We start from the raw sequence: 22,726 nt of genomic DNA, 5'->3' as shown, positions 1-22,726 counted from the left end.
CTGAGACCAGCAAATTCAACCTGAGTTTGTGAGGAGTCTCTACTTTGTTCCTCCACAGCCCGGCCACCTAATTCACTTACTCTCCAATAGACCTTCCTTCCTTTGAGAATGTACCAGGCACAAATGGAGGCCAAGCAACTGCAACACAGAACAAGCCTTTCGAGCCAGAGTTCTTCCCCTTTAAATTAAGCTGAAGCTCACTGCGATCAGCTCACTCCACAGAGCTGAGCCATTTGTTGGAACTTTGTTGGGACAGGAAACCCACAGAGCTGTCCAAGGTACTGGTTTTATTTGTGTTTTGCTGTCAAGTCACAGCCAACTTATGGTGATCCTTGTAGGGTTTTCAAGACAAGGGAAGTCCAGAGGTGGTTTGCCATTGCCTGCCTCCGTGTAGCAACCCAGAACTTCCTGGGTGGTCTCCCATCCAAGTATTAGGCAGGGCCAACCCTGCTTAGCGTCTGAGATCTGACAAGATCAGGCTAGCCTGGGCCATCCAGGTCAGGGCGAGGTACTGATAGTACTGCTCAAACCCAGCAATTTCCTACCTGCAGTTTTCTACCTGTTCCCCATCATTGCCACTGAAGGACCCCAGAAGAAAAGCACACTTCACATAACACATAGTTAAATTGTGGAACTCCCTGCCCCTGGCTGTGGTGATGACTGCCAACTTGGAAGGGTTTAAGAGGAGAGAGGACATGCTCATGGAGGATAGGGTTATCTATGGCTACCAGTCAAAATGAATACTAGTCATGATGCATACCTATTCTCTCCAGGATCAGAGGAGCATGCCTAATATATTAGGTGATGTGGAACACAGGCAGGATGGTGCTGCTGCAGTCGTCTTGTTTGTGGGCTTCCTAGAGGCACCTGGTTGGCCACTGTGTGAACAGACTGCTGGACTAGATGGGCCTTGGTCTGATTCAGCATGGCTTTTCTTATGTTCTTATTAATAGCAAACCTTGTATAATGCAGTGGGGCCTAAAAGCTAGAGTTGTTATCATTGTTTTTCTTCTTCACTTCTATCTGAGCCATTAGCATCAAGGAGAACTAGCGATCAGACTCATTTCTTCCTTGGGCAATATTGTTCATTCACAAAGGAGAGCTCAACATTAGGCACTTGGATAATTCAGAGCTTTCATTTGTTATCCTTTCCAGTTCAAGCAATGATTGACTTATCAGACTCAGAGAAACACTGCCCACATCAGTAGAAACACTGGCAACAAAACATATTGCATTTTGTACCTGCTGCAACCAAGGGCAGGGAGAATCCAGGATCAGCAGCACTTGTCTACAATAATTATGCTTCACACTGTGAAAGTCACAACTGGTGGAGAGCCAGTGTGGTACAGTGGTAAGAGTGTCGGACTAGGATCTGGGATACCCAGGTTCAAACTGGGGGGGTGTTGCTTTTTTATCAGCCACTGAATGCTGTAACAACCTCTGTGTCAGGTTCTCTGAATTCCCAGCTAGCCCCTTTTGTTCCAGACATATGGCTTTCCCCTTGTATCTCTGCAATGAAAGGAGCTTGAGTGTTGCTGTTTTTAAAATGAAAGCTGGTTGTTCAGAGAACCTGATACACAGATAGTTTTTAAAAAACTGGTGGCTGAGGAGTGGCCATTGCTGGTTGAAAATACAGAGAAAACTGCCACGTGGAGACCACAATACGCTATATTGAACGCCACACCAGCAACAGGGAAATCACACAAGCCTGCCCATATTTGGAAAACACCACTCACCCCAGAGTGATTTGACTAGCCCTCTCTTTCCAGTATTTTTCAGACTTTCACGGTGGAAACTGCCATCAAGTCAACTTATGGCGACCCTGTAGGGCAGGGGTCCCCAACATGGTGCCCAGGGCACCATGGCTCCTGCTGACACCTTTCCTGGCGACCACCAAGTGTTTTTTAGAAAGAGGGCAGGGCCAGGTGGGGCTTTTATCTAGAAAGGCTTCTGATTGGCCACTGAAGATTAGGTTGGCTGTACAATTTTTAAAAAATGTTGCTTTGGTGGCAGCTGGCACCGCAGCACAAGGATCTTCACTGTGTGACTGAACTGAACATTGGACTTACCATGAAGGTTCCTTTGTTTGAGAACGAGGAGGACATCCTGGGCCTTGGTGGCCCTTGTAAGGGCAGAAAGATGAGACACAGATGTTGCAAATAAAAAAATAATATAAATAATATGCCAAGCACTCCCATCCTCCCCCCCCCAGTTTTGAATGGACTTGCTCAAGAGTTGCAGATTGCTTTCTGAGGGACCACAAAGCCACTTCTCCAGAAGTATATGGGATGTTTAAGGCCAGCTTCCTATATCACTTAGTGGTGGCAGCACAAGTCTACAGGTGCATTAGGAGGAAGAACAGGTATACAGAGGACAAAAACATGAATAGGGAATCTCCTGAGGGCCTAACTACATTTTACACTGTTCATGCACCCACCCTGGGTCGTATCAAGCAGTCATATGCTGGAAGCTCCCTGTTGAAACCTAGATTCTCAGGCACATGGGGGGCCTGATTCAGAGTGGGGAGGAGCTTAGAAGAGGTTACAGCCTTTCCCACTGTGCCATTTTGCCAAGCTGAGCTGCCTTGAAGAGCTGCTCTTTGCCCTGTTGAAGAAACACCTGTGTACTGATGGGCTACACAGTTGCCCCAGTGGGGATCTTCAGGGACATTTCAGGTTAGAAAACAGTGATGGGGGAAAGTTTGAGCTCCCTCTACCAGTACATCTGATCTGAATTGGCTCCCAATGCACCCAAGAATCTAATTTTTAGCCAGGAACTCCCAGTGTACAGCTGCTCGACAGGATCTGGGCAGACCCATTAATAGTGTAACATGTAGTTAGGCCCTGTGATATTTATCGAGGGATGAAAAAGGAGGAAATTGATACCATTTTCTATGGCTTGATGGGATAAGCATTTAGTCTTGCTCTTGATTACTTGATTATGCACCACATCCATATTATCCTCAAAGGCCTTTTCCAACATAATCTCGCTTTTTGTTTTCTGGAAACGTAACTGCAGAATCATCCTGAGCTCGTTTCACTTTTAGGATTACGTAACGCATCTCAGTGCACTGCCTCAAGTAGGCAGTGAACTTAGGCAGACCATGAGAGGGAGGGCAGGAAGGGCTGTGTCAGTGTTTGGCTCTCGTGGCCCTTTCTTACATGGCCAGGGAAATGCTGATCACCACTTTAAGGTCAGGAAGCTATTTTCCTCCAGATCAGATTGGCCAAGGATCCTGGAGGGGTTTTTTTGGCCATCTTCTGGGCATGGAATAGGGGTCACTGGAGGTGTGGGGGGGAGGTAGTTGTGAATTTCCTGCATTGTGTGTGGGGTTAGACTAGATGACCCTGGTGGTCTCTTCCAACTCTATGATTCTAAGTGCCCATTAGTGTGAGCCCTAGCACACTGAACAGCCTTCCAGTTAAACAGAATTAACCACCCAGTACTGGTCCAAAGGAGAGTGATAAATGAATGTAGTCACTCAGTCCCACAGTACGCACAATCTATTACAGGTCCCCAGTGCCAAGTATCTGAACAGAGCTGGAGCTGGATATTTGAAACAGGAGAAGGGCAAATTCTGCTATCTGTGACAGATGGAGGGGGAGGTTCCCATGTGCCTTATGTTTTCATTGGTGCCTAAATTTTTTTGTTGTAATGTCTCGTTCTGTCTTAAGTCTCATCCTGGAAAAAGAGCATTGTTTCAGTATGATGATTAGAACTTCCATGGAAATGATCAAGCAGGAGAGTGCCCATTTTAGTCAGTGTGCTACAAGCCATTCCATGTTCCACAGAAATCAAACAACAAACACGCATTTCCTCGACTATTGCTCACAGCGACATCCTCTGAACTAATTCCATGTCATGGAGAGGGAAATGAAAAGTACTTCTAAACAGAAGTGGTGGTGGGCTGCGTCATTTGACCAGGGTGTTCTCTTCCCCAGCCTTCTACTGACTGACTCCCAAGCGGAGCTATTACATATAAGACATCAGGGGGACAGAATGAAAAACCATATCTTTTGCTCACTTCCAGGGATTGGAGAAATAAGGACATTCAGTAAAGTGAGTCAAAACTATTTAAAAGAAACACACAGCTTTTCCTGGGCTAGATAAGTTGTAGCATTTCAGCTGTCAACTCCTGAGTGCAAAGAACAGTTAAGAGCCAAGTTTTTTTTTTATTCTTGAAGCGAATATTGGTCTTCCCTCAACCTCAGGAGGAGTCTCACAGCATAAATGTGAGCTCCTCCCAGAAATTACAAATCTTCAGCCAGTTTTCCTCAGAAACTAGGTCCTGAAATAGCTACTGCCTCTTCCTCAAACATTCACTATGCTAGACTGCTTTCCCACAAAAGACAGACTCTGAGACCTCTATAGTCTGCCAAGAAATGACTTTCAGTCTGAAAGGACAACACTATTGGTAAACATTCACTGGTTTAACCTAACACACAAGACAGACTCTGAGACAGGATCTCACTCTCTGGCCCTATTTGAACTGAGCCAACAGAGTAAGCAGCCTTTTCTCTCTCACTCCTCCCTCCCACCTGACTTCTTCAGCCATCCATGGGCCTAGGTCGGCTGTTACCTGTTCTTCACATACACTGAAAAGGTATTAAGGTGATTAGTGACTGACAGAAAGGAGCAGGACCTTTGCCCATCAGTCACGGCATCATCCTACCCAAAACGCATCCAATGGACAGATTGGTTTTACGTCCTTTTATATGCAAGGCACATCACCATCAATTCCTACCACACAGAACACCTCTGGGCAGACAACCATGATGACTACTGAGATTCAGAGACACAAAAGAAAAATTCAGGTAGACTTACCTTTCAATAGACTCAACTGGTGACTTCAAAGTAATTCCTCACTTGTCTCCTTTCTGGTAACTATTGCTATGGTTAGGTGAGGCAGGAGTATTTTGAACTTGTGGTTGAATTATGTTCTGAAAAAGAAATATTCAAGGGCTTATCACTCAGGTAATAAAGTAAAATGGCAAATTTGCTAGCTGGACATGATGTAACCATTCAGCTGTACTGAACGTTGTCCTTCAGTAGAAGTTACAACTTATCCACCCCTGACCACCACTGGGACCTGGACACGGAGCCAGGAAACTGATCCCTCTCACATGGAGAGCACGTCGTGAGTTTCCTGAGCATCCCTGACTCACTTTAGGCACAGTAAGTAAATAACAAAAACATAGAGGAATTAGATAGAGTATGGAATCCCACAATATCCAGGATGGAGAACACGCTTGAAAGTTTAGATTCTGTTGGTGGTGGTTCATAAAGAGAGTGATTATTTAGAAAGTTAAATGTTTTATAGGTTTTATAAGTACTGGTCAATGTTTTTTTTTTGGAAAGAAGGTTGTTTTTAATGCTGTATTATTGTAAATCTTAATAAATTTAAAAAAATAGACAGGGTGGCACAGGAGAACATCTCAATAAACTGCTGCATATGAGTGGCGGAGGCCACAGAAGAAGCAATATAAAAGTTATTTCACCAAGCATTTCCTGTACAGGGATGTGACTGTCAGTTTTGAACAGCAGTTTCTGCAAACACATGGAAATGAAAGGGAAGGTATTTCCTTTCATAAACTGGAGAGGACACCTGACTAGATGGTGCAATATACAAAAGCATGTGAACAGACTCGACGCATTGCCGCCAAACCCCTTAAGAGACTGCGTGGAGCGCCACAATGAGAAAGGCACCAACATCCCCACAGGAGCTCCCCTGCCTTCCAATCATCAATGACATGGGAAGGGACGGGCACGTGTGGCTGCTGGCTGGATCCAAGCCGAGCCCCCATGGCAGCGCTTGGACCAATGGTCAGGGGTGCTGCAGGCTCATGAAGGGGATGTTTGTACTTTGCTGGAGACAAAAAACTCATTTGGATCGGTCTTGTTTGCAACAACCAACGAGGGGTTATGGCTGAGTGGCAGCACGTCTGCTTGGCATGCAGAAGGCCCCAGGTTGAATCCCCAGCATATCCAGTTGAAAGGACCAGGTAATAAATGATGAGTAGGTGATGAGAAAGACTCTTTTCTGCCTGAGACCCTGGAGAGCTGCTGCCAGTTTGAGTAGACAATACTGACCTTGATAGAATCAGACCCAGGGTCTGATTCAGTATAAGGAAGCTTCATGTATTCATGTAACCTAAAAATCACACAAAACGAATCTTTGCCTTCTATGGGCAGCATTGTAGGCTCAATTCTTCACTACACTATGAGGTGGAGGAGGAGGAGGAGGAGGAGAAGAAGAAGAGGGTTTTTTTATATGCAGACTTTATCTTTTAAGGAGAATCTCCTTCCCTTCCACTCCCCACAACAGACACCTCGTGAGGTAGGTGGGGCTGAGAGAGCTGTGACTAGCCCAAGGTCACCCTGCTGGCTGTATGTGTAGGAGTGGGAAAACCAACAAGGTTCACCTGTTTAGAGTCCGCTGCTGATGTGGAGGAGTGGGGAATCAAACCCGGTTCTCCTGATTAGAGTCCACCACTGCTAACCACTACACCACGCTGACTCTCAAGCAAGACCTCTCTTCAAGATGGAGAGGGGCAACCATCTAAACCACCACATAAAATATGGGAGATATACGTATAGATACTTAATTCACTAAGAGCAATAGCGCCACCTCCGTATGTCCTAACTGCATACTCAAAAAAAGAAGGGCCGGGGTGGTTGTCACTGAAGCAAAGGAGAGAAGAGCCCCATTAAGCCATTGCCATATTGAGCCAATCGGACCTTCCAGTCCTCATAGGCACAGGCCTAAAAGCAACAGAAACGCTCAGACTGCATTAACAAATAAATCGTACAAATGCCACCAATGAAGGCTACTCACACAGCATCAATGGAATACCTCTAGTTACGGTACAAAGTTCAGTTTCCCTCACAAAGGAAATTTTCCACAATAGCCACATTTAAGTAAAAGATGGATACTTAACGGCCAGCTATTAGGGTGGTTTACTTGAAGCACTGTAGTTATGCTGTCAGCAGGTTCCTCCGAAACACCTATTTTTAAGCCCTTTTATAGCTGGGTTTTTCAATTCTCAACCTGGGATAAAAGATTGTAGCTAGAAGCAATTTCATTCATTCGACATTCTTTTTTTAAAAAAATTATTAACTTTAGACTCCAAATGTGGTTTTAATTGTTACAATTTAGCTGTTTCTTCAGAAGGAAAATTGTTAAGTGTCTACAATACGCCAGAGAATAAAGACTGAGTTTCAATTCGTTTTAATCAATGGCGCTCGTGCGCGCCAACTGTTTTGGCTTTTGTGTGCCATTATCTTTCCCCACGGTGATAGTTAAGGATCTGGATGGCTATTGATACCCTGTCATCCCAAAACACACCTGTTCTTTAGCTCGCTGTTTATCCAAGATTCTTTAGAAAGGCAGGGTGCTACTAGGAGAGCCAGCGTGGTGTAGTGGTTAGGAGCGGTTGACTCTAATCTGGAGAACCAAGTTTGATTCCCCATTCCTCCATGTGAGCTGAGGACTCTAATCTGGTGAACTGGGTTGGTTTCCCCACTCCTCCACCTGTAGCCTGCCGGGTGACCCTGGGCCAGTCACAGTTCTTCTTCTTCTCCTCCTCCTCTTCCTCGTCCAAGAGCCTTATAGTTTGGCTCATGTTCTGTTTGCCAGTCATGATTTTTCACTGAGTTGATTTTTCATTGAGCAGTTTGCCCTTTCAGGAGCAACTTGACCCTGTTTGGAGGGTTACATTATGAGTCTTCACACAGTACAGTACAGTGCAGTCAGCAATAATTCCAACATGTACATTCACACAAATCTTATTCTGCCCACCCCACACACACCCACATGCTTTTCTGCAGCCAAAGGTTTAAATAAAAAGTGAGCAACCCGTCAGCCAGTTAGTTATTAAACACTGTGAGGTTTTTTTTAAGTCTTAACATTGAAAAAAACTTTTTACCATTTGGTGTTCCTCTAAATCTGGGTTTTCCAAACTTTTTGAGCCTGTGGACATCTATTGTATCCTGATACACGGTGGTGGGCACAGCCAATCACAAAACGGCCACTGCAGGAGGCCCCACGCAGGGAGGGAGGAAGCCCAAGTGTAGAGAACAAGTGGAGTAATTTTTAAAAAAATATACTGGGAAACAGAAATGACAGAGAACTAAACCAACACCATGGTGGCAGCCGTTGCCAAAATGACGGTATTTTAATCTGCACAGCCAATGGCCAATCAGAAGCCTTGCTGGGCAGGAGCCCCATCTGCCTATGCCCACTTTCGAAAAACACTTGGCAGCCTCCAGGAAAGGTGTCAGCAGGCACCACGGCACCTATGGGCACCATGTTGGGGACCTCTGATCTAATTCCATGTTACTGATGTTATTTTGGGCATGCGTATTTAGCCTGATAGGCACTGTAGCCCCCCCCCCCATTTAATTACCTGACTCAACCATCCACAGGTCTGGGAGAACTGATTTCTCCTACTGTGCATAAGCAAAAGCAGCCACAAGGAAGGAAATGAATCTCCATCACAGCTACTACATGACTGCAAAGATTTCCAGCAGCTACTTGAGTCAGACAGCAGCGCAATGAAGAAATCTGGGTGATCACAGCTGTCAAAACTGGGAGCTTCACCTGCTGGGCATTGACAGCACAAGAACCCTAGTCGCAACCTCAACTCCACCTCTGGTTTCAGACACGTCACTTCATTGCCCGCCTACCAACCTCCTATCGCTGTATTTCACCTGCACCAAAAGGTGCATCCTACCAGGGGTAGGCAATCCTTTTGGCCTCAGAGCCCATAAGTATTACCAGTGCAATTCTAAGCAGAGTTCTTAGGATTGCACTGTACAATGTCTACCTGGGAAGATGTTGGTGTACCAGTAAGCAAAAGTTGGTAGGAGGCCGTCCTTGGCTGGAGAGACTGGAAGCAACAAGCCCCACCAGCACGCCCTACACCTCAAGGGCTCGACTTGTTGCCTTGGAGACAGGGTCTGGCAAGCTGCTGTTTGGCACATTGGGGAGGAAGCTGTTTCCTCCTGTCCCATATCTTGGCTGCAAACTGCGCACTTGTTTTCTGGTCATCTGGCTTCTTGCATACAAAGCTTACCCATTTGCCCCACAACCCCCCCAATTTCCATTTGCTTTATCCATGCCCTCTCTTTGGGGGATGTGCCTTCTTCCACTGGCTTTAGCTCTCTTCCCTGTTCCTCCTCTTCCCCTTTTGCCACTACTCTATTGCCCTCCCCTTTCTAGTTCCTGAGTTACTCTAGTAATTTTGCTTCTCTCTCTTTTAAACTGAGTCTGTTGATTGTGTGTGTGTAAAGTGTCATCAAGTCACAGCCAACTTATGGTGACCCCATCAAGGGGCTTTCAAGGCAAGTGACAAGTAGAGGCAGTTTGCCATTGCCTTCCTCAGCGGAGTCTTCCTTGGAGGTCTCCCTTCCAAGCACTGATCCTGCTTAGCTTCCAAGATCTGACAAGGTCAGGCTATACCCGGCCACCTTCCCTCCCTAGTCTGTTGAATATCTCCCTCATAATCGCATCTCTGCACCCACACACAGATCTGGATAATTTCTAACTCCTTTCCAACTTAATCACTTGCTCAAGTCTGGCATTTCTTCTCATCAGAACATTAACAAAAGTCCTTTTGCTAGCCCCATCCTTGAGGGTCATCATCCATCAGCTGGCTCAGAGTAGGGATTGCACGTGCGTGTGGCCGCATGAGATGCGATAACGTCACTTCCGGGTTTACCCCCGGAAGCGCCACATTGCAACGGGACACTTCAGTGCTGAAGTTTGAGTTTGAGTGCTAAAGCCTCCTGTCATGATGCAGCGCTTCTGGAAATGATGCAACTGTGTCATGCACGGGAACGTCGCCCCAGCCCCATCGAGGAGAAGGGGGACCTGGCAACCCTAGTGCTAGCAAAGGGAACATCATGGAGTGTCATTCCAGATCACTACAAGACACATCAGGTCCCACATTGCATGGGGTTAGCTAGCTGGCACCTCTGTGGCATGGTTTCCTAATGCCAGGGTAAAGAAAGGATGGCTGAGAGCTATAGAAAGTGCCAACACTGGAACATGGCAGCTCCAGGATAAACCTGCAGCCCATAGCGGTCCAGTAGTGCTTGGTTAGACTGTTCAACTAGGATTGAAGAGCCCTGGTTTCAAACCCCCTTGGGGCTGGCAAGTCCCTCTCAGCCTAACCCACCCCACAGGGTTATTGTCAGGAAAAAAGAGAGGATGGATCATGTACAAGACAAGCATAAGAGGTAATCTAGGACTGCTCAGATCTGGATGGCCCAGGCTAGCCTGATCTCATCAGGTCTCCTCGCTGTCAGGGGTCCCCTCGCTCTCTTTGCATTCTTTCCCCCAAATGTTTTGGATGCTGGCTAAACACAAATCCAGAAAACGTGGGCAAAACGCACGCAAACGCGTGAGGAGAGCAAGGCGACCTCTGACAGTCAGAAAATGCAAGCACAATCAAAGCAAAGCCCTGAAGTAGTCAGCGGGGTGACCGTGAGGAAACAGCCATGCATAAATGGCCAAAGAGTATCAAGTACAGATGAGTAGTTGTAGGAGAGTGAAGAATTCACTGACAACCACCTGTCCCTTCACCTCTTTCTGGTGATCTATCAAGCAGCTATTTTGTAATTCTTCCACGCACACCCCTCAAGCAAACCCCCCTGTAGTTTCTTCTCCCCACCCCCTTCAGGGAGTCAATCCTGTCCCAAATCTTTGCAATCACACCTTCAAGACTGTGCATCCTGCAAAATGAGAACAGCTTTCCCCCTTTAATCTGATTTAAATGATTAACTGGGTGGAAAGGTATACAGAACATTTTTTGAAACCTGTCGCTGTGCGCACCCGATTACCAAGCGCAACCCAATCTGCAGCAAAGCCGCTAGAAACTGCTGCCTAGTCTGTCCAAACCAAAGCGGAAGTTATTACTACAGTATTTGATTAAATGCAGGGCTTAATCTCATAGGAATCGTATCCGCTGACAAACAGGAACAGCTGAGCAAGTACTGCTACTGTAAGCTTTTTATTTGACTGGAGAGACAGGATTAGGAAAATTACCCAAACTAGGTCAAACAAGAAGAGAGCAAGCGTTGGCTGCTCTGGCTGATTGGTTACAAAAGAAAAACCAGAGCTTGTTCATCAAGCAAGATTGATCCGACTTGTGTGGGTGACCCAGTTACCAGATAATGCCACCTCCATTAGCTACACAGTCAGAACCTATCCCAGTGACTTCAGTGGTGTGCATAGGATAATTCAGCTGCCACATCTCAGGGGTAGGTGGGTGGGCTACTGGCATGGCATGGGCTCCCTTTCATGTCTTGCAAGATGGACGTTAGAATCAGTCTTGGGGGTGTTTGCTCATGTATGTACATGTCATCAAGCCATAAGTTATTTTATTCTATGATATGTTGTTACCCACCCTAAGCCCGGCCTTGGCCAGGATAGGAGGAGGGATATAAATGCAAAAAAAAAAAAAACCCCAACAAAAATAAAAACAATTTATGGCAACCCCAGCAAGGGGCTTTCAAGGAAATTAGGATCAGAGGGAGAAGCCCTCCTGAGTGTCCCATCAATCAAAGAAGCTCATCTGATGGGCACAAAAGATATGGCGTTTTCAGTGGCAGCCCCACGATTATGGAACAAGCTCCCCAAGGAGGTGCGCCTGGACCCCTCACTGACAATCTTCAGGAGGCAGTTGAAGACAATTGTATTTAAGACTGCATTTGACTGATTTAATTTTTACTTACTGGCTATTCTAATTGCAGTTTTTAAATTGTGATATTTTATATGTTTTTAATCGTTGTTTTGTTTATGCTGCCGTCCCTCTCCCCTGGGCATGTTTAGCACATCCACTTCCTGCGCCATGGTCTTCCTTCGGACTGCTCATGCAAAGGCTTTTCTCTAGCTGAGGGAAGATCACTTCCTCTGATTTCACTGCAAACCCCACCCCCCCAAAAAAAAACACAAACCCGCACATATCACCGTGCTGTGAGTTGGAGGAAACCTTTGGCTGCTTCTGCTGTTCTTTGCTTTCTCCACTTCAGTATTCCAGGCAATGCCAGAAGCCTGAAATACCAGGAATCAGTAACAAGGTTAACTTCGTATGCCAGCAATCCCCTTTTGGGAACGGAAGCAATGCCTGTGTGGGAAGAAGTCTGCATATGCGATCTTGAATTCTGACATTACTAGAAAAGTTCCATGAGCTAGGACTAATTTATTTGCAGCAAATGACAAATCTGGTGCGTAGGGGCTGGGGAGTATGAATATGGTGTCAGAACATGGAATTATGCACGGAGTGTGGAATCAACTGTTTCATGTTAATTCCCAGAGCCATAGCCATCAAGGACTTTCAAAGGCCAGCCTCTCCACCACATAATGTGGTCCCTGAAAGTTCAGATTTCATTTTTTTAAAGAAGCCTCGTACTTATGGAAGTATAAGGAAATGGTGCAGACGACTATATTTTAACCCAATGGTTCACTAATAATTAAAGCTTCCAGGTCCCAGCTGACAAGTGCCACCATGAAATAAATGAAGTTTGTTTATTTATTAGCGTACTTAATTTGTATCCCGACTTTCTCCCCAATGGGGACCCAAAGCAGTTTACATCATGCTTTTCTCTTTTGTTTTATCCTCACAACAACCCTGTGAGGTAGGTTAGGCTGAAAGTGTGTGACTGGCCCAAGGTCACCCAGTGAGCTTCCGTGACAGAGCGGGGAATTGAACTTGGATTGCCCAGTTCCTAGTCCATCACTTTAGACATTACACCACACTGGTTCGTTTAAAAATAGGGACCCCAAACGGTTGGCTGGGATTGTTAGCTTCCCTTGAAGAGTGGGGATTTGAACCTGGGTTTCGCGGATCCAGCACTTCAGCCACTACCCCACGCTGGCTCTCATTATGTTTAATGAGAAAACCTTGAAACAGTCCACAAAGCCTTACCATGACAGACAGTACAAACATGGATTGAATAAATCAATGACAGTTTATTTAAGTCACAGTGGGTAGCCGTGTTAGTCTGTTTGCAGTAGTCAAAAAGGGCTTTATCTGAAGAAGTGAGCTGTGGCTCACGAAAGCTCACACCCTACCAGAAAATATTTTTGTTAGTCTTTAAGGTGCTACTGGACTCTGGCCCTTTTTGACTAGTTTATTTAAGTAATATTGACGGAGGGAGCTAATGGAGGACTTTGGACAGCTAATATGTCACTGTGATTATCAGCCATAACCCACTCGCTTTCACGTCACATCTGACTTTTGGTGACACACAAGAGGGGCTGGGCCTGTCACCACAAGGATTAGAGCAGGTACCTTTGATGGGTGGGACTGGTATATTAATAAAGCTTCAGGATGACTAACTGGTAGAAACCCATTTTAACAAATGACACGGGCAAACTTTGGTTGGTGGGACTGCTGAGAAGCAGCACTTATTTATTTGGAGTGATCTGATTTCGCTGCATTTACTGCGAAAGAGGATGGGGAGAGTATGTCAAAGGCAGCCTTTTGTGATTGTGGTAGCTTTTACAACCCCCTGGCCCTGCCCAAAGCCAACAAGGGTCTCTCCGGCAGCTTCTCACACAGTGATGGTTTGCCATGTAGCCCTCGAGGCGTCTGCAAAGGCAACAGAACTCCACCCGTGTGGCAGTCCCCCCCCTTCCCCCACCGCCGGAGAGCTTTTATTGGCAACAAAAATGGGTGGGAAATTTTCTTTTAAAAAATTAAAGCTTGGGATTCAGAGGAGCTAGTAACCCAGGCTAGCCCAATCTCATCAGATCTTGGAAGCGAAGCAGGGTCGGCCCTGGTTAGTACTTGGATGGGAGACCTCCAAGGAAGCCCAGGGTCGCTATGCGGAGGCCGGCAACGGCAAACCACCTCTGAACATCTCTCGCCTTGAAAACCCCAAGGGGTCACCATGAGTCGGCTGTGACTTGATCCACCCCCACCTCCCAAACCATGGCAACGGGGGCTATAGCATTATTTCACTATAGTGATCGAATAATTGCTCAGAAGCTCTCTGGTGGCGGTTTTGATGGTATTTTTTTTTTGTCTTTTTCTTTTCTTTTAATCCAGTTTATATGTAAAATTAATAAAACTTGTTAAAAAAAAGAAGCTCTTTGGTGGCATGGGGCGGGGGATAGGGATGGTGGCCATGGGAACTGAGGCAAGGGAAAAGGCATTTATTTATTTATTTATTTATTTATTTATATCCCACTTTTCTCCCCAGTTGGGACTCAAAGCGGCTTAGAATATTGTTCTCCCCTCCTCCATTTTCTCACAACAACCCTGTGAGGTAGGTCAGGCTGAAAGCATGTGACAGGCCTAAGGTAGGACTCAAACCTGGATCACCCAGGATCCTAGTCCAACAGTCTCTCCACTACACAGGATCTTCAAAAATGGGCACCTTCCCATCCACATGGTATTCAAAGGCAATTTGATTGCAAGTCTTTTCCATATCAGACCATGTTTGTAAAGATTGCTTCAGAAGAAGGAAAAACCCAGAATGTGGTTAAGTCATGTGGATGTTCTTCAAAAGCCTCTGTGTGGGAGAAGCCTCACTCCCCCTTCCCTCACCGGATGGTCACCTGCCCTGCTACACATTCCACAGGGGCTCCTTCTCCTGATGCCTCCCAGGTCGCAGGGTAAAAGTCAAAGGCCAAGAGCCCTTTGGCTTTTGCCCTTTGCCATGTACCACAGGCTTGTGGTGTTCCAATTCCCTCCCCTATCTGCATCGCCAAGAATGTGTGTAAAAAGAAAGCCACCTCTCATGTGAACCTGGCCATGTTCCAAGATCACCACTGGAACCAGCTTTGGGTACCACCACCCTCACAAGTAAAGAGGATAGCCACCAGGGAACAGGGCCTTTCTGGGGTGGTGCCTGGTGTTTGCAATAACCTCACTGAGAAATCCACCTAGCCCTCGCCTCCTCTCTCTTAGATAGCAAGTGAACACAGTTTTGCCTCAGGAGGAAGAACAGCTTTAGGCAATCATGGTGTTTACAACGGATCCTATTTTTAAATTGTTATTTGCTACTTGGGAATCAACAAGTTGGAGGGCCCCCAGGAACTGCGGAAGGGAATAAACGGTTAGAAATGCCCCCTCTAAAACTCAGCAGTGGGAGTCCTGGGGATAAACAAGATGCTTTCTAACACTCAAAAGAACATCAACAGCCCTGCTGGATCAGACCAGTGGTCCATCCAGTTCGGCATCCTGGTGTCACACAGTGGCCAACCAGTTGGCCTGTTGAAGGCCAATAGCAGGGTATAGAGGCTGAGGCCTTCCCCTGAGATTGCCTCCTGGCATTGGGATTCAGAGGCTTAGTAGTGAGTGCCTCTGAATGCGGAGGCTCCCTTTAGTCTCCGTGGCTTAGGTGCCACTGATTGACTTGTCCTCCTGCTAGTCCTGTGCTAGAATGCAATTTCCCTAAGCACTAACTACTAAGGCTTGGGCTGGGGAAGAAAGGTGCTGCTCATCTAACACCGAACCTACACCAGTACAGGGAGGTGGTATATTACGTCCCCATATCCCTCTGAGGGTTATGCCTGTGGAACTGGGAGTGGAAGATATGAACATCATGGCATTCATGAACATGAACACAAGAAGCTGCCTCATAGTGAACCAGATCACTGGTCCATCAAGGTCAGTATTGTCTACTCAAACTGGCAGCTGCTCTCCAGGTTCTCAAGTAGAGGTCCTTCACATCAGCTAGTACAGGGGTGTCAAACATAAGGCCCAAGGGCCGGATCCGGCCCCTTAGAGTTCTTATCCGGCCTGTGAGTCAGCCACCCCCTCCCACTCTCAATCTGGGCTGGCGAGGCCTGGCCCAGCCCGACCAAGTGACATTTATGTCATATCTGGCCCTCGTAACAATTGAGTTTGACACCCCTGAGCTGGTGCCTGCTTCTTTTAACTGGAGATGCTGGGGATTGAACTTGGGACCTTCTGCATGCCACACAGATGCTCTACCACTGGTCCCCTGAAGCCTATTTCAACCTCATGCCAGGAATAAGGACTCTGACCTCTTTTTTGCTGAACAAGTCCTTTCTTCAAGAGGAAAGGGGAGAATCCAAAATGGCTGAGCCTGCTTGCCAATCCAGAAGCCGTGGCAGTTAAGCATCAACTTAAAAAAAATGGGCAGGGGAACCTCCTGGAGCCCTTAATAATTCCTAGTTTCCAGTAACTAATATTATTCTGTAAACCAAAGTGCAAATTTCTGAACCACGGGTGACTTCCAGGAACAACAGAGGTCTCCAACTAGCACACCCTGCATTTTAAAGCACACAAAAATATTAAACAGTGGATTTCAGAAAGCGAACCATTCTTTCCACTTGGATTTATCTGTAACAAATAGAAATGCCACAGACCAGTTATTTATACACACAAGCGATGACAAAGCTAAAGTTAACAACGGTCCTACATCCCCACCCCCAAATCTACCTGGTCCAGGGGTCTTTCATTGTGAAAACGCAGTTAGTCATTTAACTCTGAAAAAGGGCCGCAATCGCAACTGGCAATTTCGGAGCACAACCAGCCTTCTTTCATTTTGGGGCCGCCTTTTCTACCTTCTTTGCACACAACCGTAATTGCAAGCTGGTTTGGATGACAAGGCGAAGAGCAGACTCGACACACAGAAGGAAGGGGAAATGTGTGGACTACTTCAAAAGTTTGCCTGGCAACGATCACTCAGGCACCAGAAGACGGTCATCTCCGAAGGGCAGCAACGCAAAACATTTCCACAGCCCAGACTCCAAGGGCATGACAAGTGTGTGCAGAGGTGACCTTCTGGTGCCCAAAACCAAAGGGTGGTCCCAGGGTGATAAACAATTCACAAGAGACTGAATAACTTTAAAAATGGCTGCTCTTTCATTGATCCCCACCCCACCCCAAATCCATGCCTTACCCCACCTATATGCCTTGGGACTGGGGTATCTGAAGGACCAACTTCTCCCATATGTTCCTGCCCGGGAATTAAGATTATAGGGAGAGGCCCTCCTGACTGTCCCATCAATCAAAGAAGCTCGCTTGGTAAGTGCACGACAGAGGGGCCTTCCCATTATTGTGGAACAGTCTCCCCGGGGAGGTGTGCCTGGCCCCCTCACCTCTGATCTTCAGGAGGAAGCTGAAGACTGTTTTATTTAGGACTGCATTTGATTAAAGTACTCCTACATTGTGATTTTTAAAATTTTGGTTTTATGTATGTTTATGTAATGCATTTCATGTATTTTATCTATATTTTAAACTGCCTTGACCTCTGTAAGGAAGAAAGGTAGCTAATAAATGCTTTCAATAAATAAATAAATGTGGGGTTGGCCTGAACATGCATTAGCTGTAGCTCTGTATGGCCTTGTAAAAACCCCTGGTGTTTTAAGGCACACTTTTCTAGCAGCATTTCATCCCATGTTGCTGGCTGTATCCCTGGCTGTGCCTTTACAATAGGTCAGCTGGCTCTTGCCAGAAGCAGAGTTGGTGTGCCTGTGTGTGTCTGAAGTTCTCTTTCATCCAGAAAGGTCTCTTTTGGCTTGTCCTTCCTAGGGCACAGTCACATACCAGGTTCTCTTTTTCAGGTGACAGGATGGGCCGCTATGCCATCTTTTCCCTTTTCTACTACATTTCTATCCCCATCTGTCCTCCACAGAGTCCGAGGTACCATACATGGGTTCTCTCCTCCATTTTTATTCTCACAATAATCTTGGGTGGACTGGAGCTCTCCCTGCAAATGCGTCTACTAGTGAGTAAGTATCCCGGGGCACTGTTTCACAAAACAGGCTAGCAGCAGTTCCGCGCAAGAAAAACCAAAGATGCCAACTCTGCTCAGTAACTGTGTGAAAAAGAAAATGAGTTCCCTTTAAACAAGGAATTCATTTTTGTGCAGTGAACTCTAGAAATGGATCACTAACCAATCATAGGTAGGGTTGCCAGGTCCCTCTTCGCCACTGGTGGGAGATTTTTGGGGCGGAGCCTGAAAAGGGCAGGGTTTGGGGAGGGGAGGGACTTCAATGCCATAGAGTTCAATTGCCAAAGCGGCCATTTTTCTCCAGGTGAACTGATCTCTATCAGCTGGAGATCAGTTGAATTAGCAGGAGATCTCCTGCTACTACCTGGCAGTTGGCAACCCTAATCATAGGCGTGGGGGCTGTGGCTCAGCAGCACAGCATCTACTTGACATGTACAAGGTCCCAGGTTCAATCCCCGGCGTCTCATGTTAAAGGGACTAGGCAAGTAGGTGATGTGAAAGACCTCTGCCTGAGACCCTGGAGAGCAGCTGCCGGTCAGAGTAGACAATATTGACCTTGATGGACCAAGGATCTGATTCAGTTTAAGGCAACTTCATGGGTTCATCTATATTCTACTGTGCTTGGTAGAACTTAATCCCAAAGGCGGGGGCGGGTAATTGCAGGCTAAAACTGCAATCCCGTGTGTTCTTGCCCTGGAGTATGTCACATTGAATGTAATGAGTCATGTTCAGGATTACAGTATTCCTGGATTACAGGAATCCATTCAGAATTTCACTTATTAATGGTCTGTGGATCAATCACATGATGTAGACTCCAGCCTATTTTCCCCTCTCCCATTACATTAAACGTTGTGAGAAATTTGATTGTTTTGCTACCGAGAGGCAACAGAGCCCCTGCCTCCTGGTATTCAAAGATTTCACGGTGATCCTGGGAATGGATTCCCCACAAATGGCGAGAGTCTACTGCAATGATACCTGCTCAGTGGCTCCGGAGCCAAAAGTGGCTCTTTGACCTTGCCCACTTTCAGGAAACGTGGGAGGGGTGCAGCACTGATTCCCAATGCTGCACCCCTCCCACGTTGCCTGGAAGTGGGCAAACTCCTTGCCCAGCAGAGGTTGTGGTTGGCAGGTGGTTTCCACCTTGAAACAGCCACTGTTGGAGGAACGGGTCAGCTGCTGGCCTCCCTGAAGTGTAGGCCTCATTCCAGGGATGGAAGTAAAAGTGGCCCTTTGGGCTGATGGAAATTGTGAACATGGCTCTTTGTGAGCCACGGAGTGAGTACCACTGGTCTACTGTACAATGCATGTGTGCTGGGGTTAATTACAAAAAGTGCTTTTAAATGATGAAGAAGGGGAAAAAAAAGAAGAGTTGGTTTTTATACCCAAATTTTCTCTACTTTTAAGAAGTATCAAACCGGCTTACAATCACCTTCCCTTCCTCTTCTCACAACAGACACAATGTGAGGTAGGTAGGTTTGAGAGAGTTCTGAGAGAACTGTGACTAGCCCAAGTACCCCCGGCAGAGATATACACTAATTTGGGAGTTTTTGCTGCAATTTTTGTTTTTGTTTTTGGTGAGGTGTATTTTAATTTTGTTGCATTTCTAGTTCATTTTAAGCCCCCCGGGTACAACTAAAAGGCAGGCAGAACATAAATTACTTAATCCAATAATAACAACAACACATTCAATACATGTGGTGATAATCAAGTAAATGTTTAGCAGTTAAAAACTGGAACCCCCAAACATATATGTACAGCTATCCAGTTCATTATGAGATCGGTAGCCTTTAATTTTGACTCAATAAAGGAAGCCACAGCCTTCAGTTTGCAGGATCTGAGCAAGGCTGTCAAAGATAGGACATTTTGGAGGACTTTCATTCATAGGGTCGCCATGAGTCAGAAGCGACTTGACGGCACTTAACACACACACAGCCTTTAAGTATTTTTCCATTGCAAAGACATCACTAACTACCTTTACCTACTTCATGATAGTCTAAGTACAGGCCTGCTAAGTACAGAGGTTGCCAGCCTCCAGGTGGCACCTGGAGATCCCCGGCTATTACAATTGATTTCCAGATGACCAAGATCAGTTCCCCTGGAGAAAAATGGCTGGTTTGGAGGGTGGACTCTATGGCATTATAACCTGCTGAGGTCATGGAATCATAGAATCATTGAGTTGGAAGGGACCACCAGGGTCATCTAGTCCAACCCCCTGCACAATGCAGGAAATTCCAAACTACCTCGCCCCCATACCCCCAGTGACCCATACTTCATGCCCACAAGATGGCCAAGGTGCCCTTCCTCTCATGGTCTGCCTAAGGTCATAGAATCAGCATTGCTGACAGATGGCTATCTAGCCTCTTCTTAAGAACCTCGAGGGAAGGAGAGCCCCCCCCCCCCGAGGAAGCCTGTTCCACTGAGAAACCGCACTGTTCCACTGAGGTCCCTCCCCTCCCCAGCTCCACTCCAAATTCTCCAGGTATTTCCCAATCCAGAGCTGGCAACCCTACTACTAAACAAATCATCCTTCTTTGCCAACTTTTTGCCCCAGAAATAATGCAAATCAGTTATACAGTGAACAGTATTTAAATTTTAATGATATGATTGGTTAGTTGGCAAAACAACAACCTCCCTGCAATAAAACTGCCTGAATTGCCCTGGCCACGCTCCGGCAATTCAACCCTTCTTGCTTTTAGCCTTGCACGGGCAGACCAGGATAGCTCTATTCATTCCGCCTCCTTGGCCATCACAATCAAATCTCTAAGCTAACTACTCAGCTGTCAGGTTTGCTGTAAATCATGTTTTATTTTAATAAAATCCTCCTGAGAGGGATACAGCCTCTAAGGGGGGCGCATACAGAAGGTTCTGAGCTTGGTGAAGTGAATCACATTAGTCTCAGGGTTTAAAAACCAGCGAACCCCTATGCAATATTAGCAGATACAATAAGGGCAATGAATTTAATAGGTTTACGTTACTTCCTGCTTTTTAAGATCAATATGATTTACTAAATATTTATAGCCCGTGACTCGTTAGACACTGTAATCTATGTGTCTTCAGCCATTCAGTTCACGGAAAACAAGGAGGGTCACGCAAGCCAAGTTTGAAAACAGAACAGTATGAATGCAGTCAATCGTATGGATAGGTAAATTTCTAAGAATGCTTACCCAGATGTAGCTGAACTGCTATTGTGTAAGTCTGTTTTTCTCCCCCCTGTCAAAGTAGGAAAAGAAAATTGCGAACGGATAGAGGAAGCAAATGGAATAAAAGAAGAAAAGGGCCACAGAGTCCAATGGGCAAGCAGATGCCCTGCATGAGAAGGATTCGGGTTAAGTCACTGGCATCTCCGGTTAAAGGGATTAGACAGCACGGAGGGGGGAAATGCTGCCAAAAGACCTTGGAGAGCGGCTGCCCTTTGGAGAGGCCGGACTGGGCTCGATGACTCTATGGTCTGACAATGGAAAGGCAGCTTCCTGAGTTCATGCTACAATTACAGAACATGGAAAGAGACAAAAGCTGCATCTTCCTCTTAAACGACCGCCAAGTAGAACAACCAGTTTTGTTCAGGCTTAACAGCCAGGTTCCTACGAAGGTCTATTCAGATGCCAGACTGGGGGATTTCAGCGGGCTTCATTTCCAGGTTCACATATTAAGCATTTGTTCTTGTTTTCCAATTAGATGTTGTTTTGTATAATACAACTCTGCTAAGGTGGCACTTAAAAAGTGTACCAAGGAGTCAAGTGAGGAGGAAAAACATACCAGAAGGCCTTCAGAGTTCCTGCTGTCAGAGCAATTTGCCTTATCAAACAACTCAACAAAGCACATTCCTCTGGCCCATCTTGCCCTCCCTTTCAGCTCTACCAACACCTGGTACTGACAAATGCTTTCCTTTTGCTCTGTGTTGTTGCTGGGTGTAACACACCAGAGCTGGCTCCCTCTTGTCAGAAACATTTCCATGCCTTCTGGGAACAAAGGTAAATTTTCCACACCTGTTTTACCCTTATGTGCACAAGTTTTGCTCTGGCTCAGGACCATTGTTAGGTTCACACTGGTGGCTTGCTCTACATTTAGTCAGGACAGCTATTGACCTCTGAAATGTATGTGAACTGGGTTGTTTTCTCAGTTTGAAATTCCTGATTTTACTTCCATTTGTTTTCTAAATTACTTCCAAAAAAGTGACAAAAGAAGAACTGGATTTTATGTTTTGTTTGGCATACCCCCAACAATGGTCACTGGCTCTCCTTCCTGGTTCTGGTGCTGTATGGTTGTGTGTATTACTGAATTATTTTATAATTGTAAATGTATTATAATTGCTCAAAGGGTTTTTTTTTTATGTTTACCACCTTGGTGGCCCTGGATGGAAAGGTGGCACAAAAATGTTTTAAATAAATTTAAATTATATTTAAATTTAAAAATATTGATTTGTTCCAGATAAGTTTATACAAGTATAATACGTATAATCCTGCACATAAAACCGTTCATCCTTCCGTCCACTACAATAAATATACAACTGGTTCTCAAAAGAATAAACGGGCAAAGTCATAAAAACAGAAAAAGAAAATATGTAGAGGAAAAGGATTGGGGAAAGAATTTGATGTTTTCCAGATTGGTTACCTTGCCACAAAAAAGGACATTTTCTCCAGGGCAACTGGCAGACATAAATCAGGACTGCAGTTTTATGTATTTGGACGACTAGTTTTCAGTGGTCATAATTAATGTATTAGCATGTAAGAATGTACGGCTGAACAATGATATTTGTTCCTCTTTAAGATGCTACAAAAAAGTGGCCCTGACCAGGATAGTCCAGTCTATCCCAGTCTCCTCAGATCCCAGAAACTAAGTAGGGTTGGCCCTGGTTAGTATTTTGATGGGAGACCACCAAGGAAGTCCAGGGTTGCCACACAGAGGCTTGCAATGGCAAACCACCTTTGTTCGACTCTTGCCTTGAAAACCACTGGGTCGCTATAAATCAGCTGTGATTTGAAGGCATTTTACAGAAACACATACACAAACA

The 22,726-nt window shown here is 45.8% G+C and overlaps 1 protein-coding gene across 4 annotated transcripts in view; it reads right to left on the bottom strand.

Annotated features, from left to right (window-relative positions):
• The window catches only part of LOC130484325 (poly(rC)-binding protein 3-like), a 240,677-nt gene that overhangs the window by 122,243 nt on the left and 95,708 nt on the right, over positions 1-22,726 (bottom strand). For all 4 annotated transcript variants that reach the window (XM_056857256.1, XM_056857258.1, XM_056857257.1 and 1 more), the window contains exon 2: positions 4,825-4,940. The gene's annotated coding sequence lies outside the window, so the exon portion shown is untranslated. The remainder of the gene's footprint in view (positions 1-4,824; positions 4,941-22,726) is intronic.

Source organism: Euleptes europaea, chromosome 11, assembly GCF_029931775.1.
Source record: "Euleptes europaea isolate rEulEur1 chromosome 11, rEulEur1.hap1, whole genome shotgun sequence".
Lineage (NCBI taxonomy): Eukaryota > Metazoa > Chordata > Lepidosauria > Squamata > Sphaerodactylidae > Euleptes > Euleptes europaea.
The sequence above is the reverse complement of the archived record's forward strand: the minus strand, read 5'-3'. Positions and strand labels throughout refer to the sequence as shown.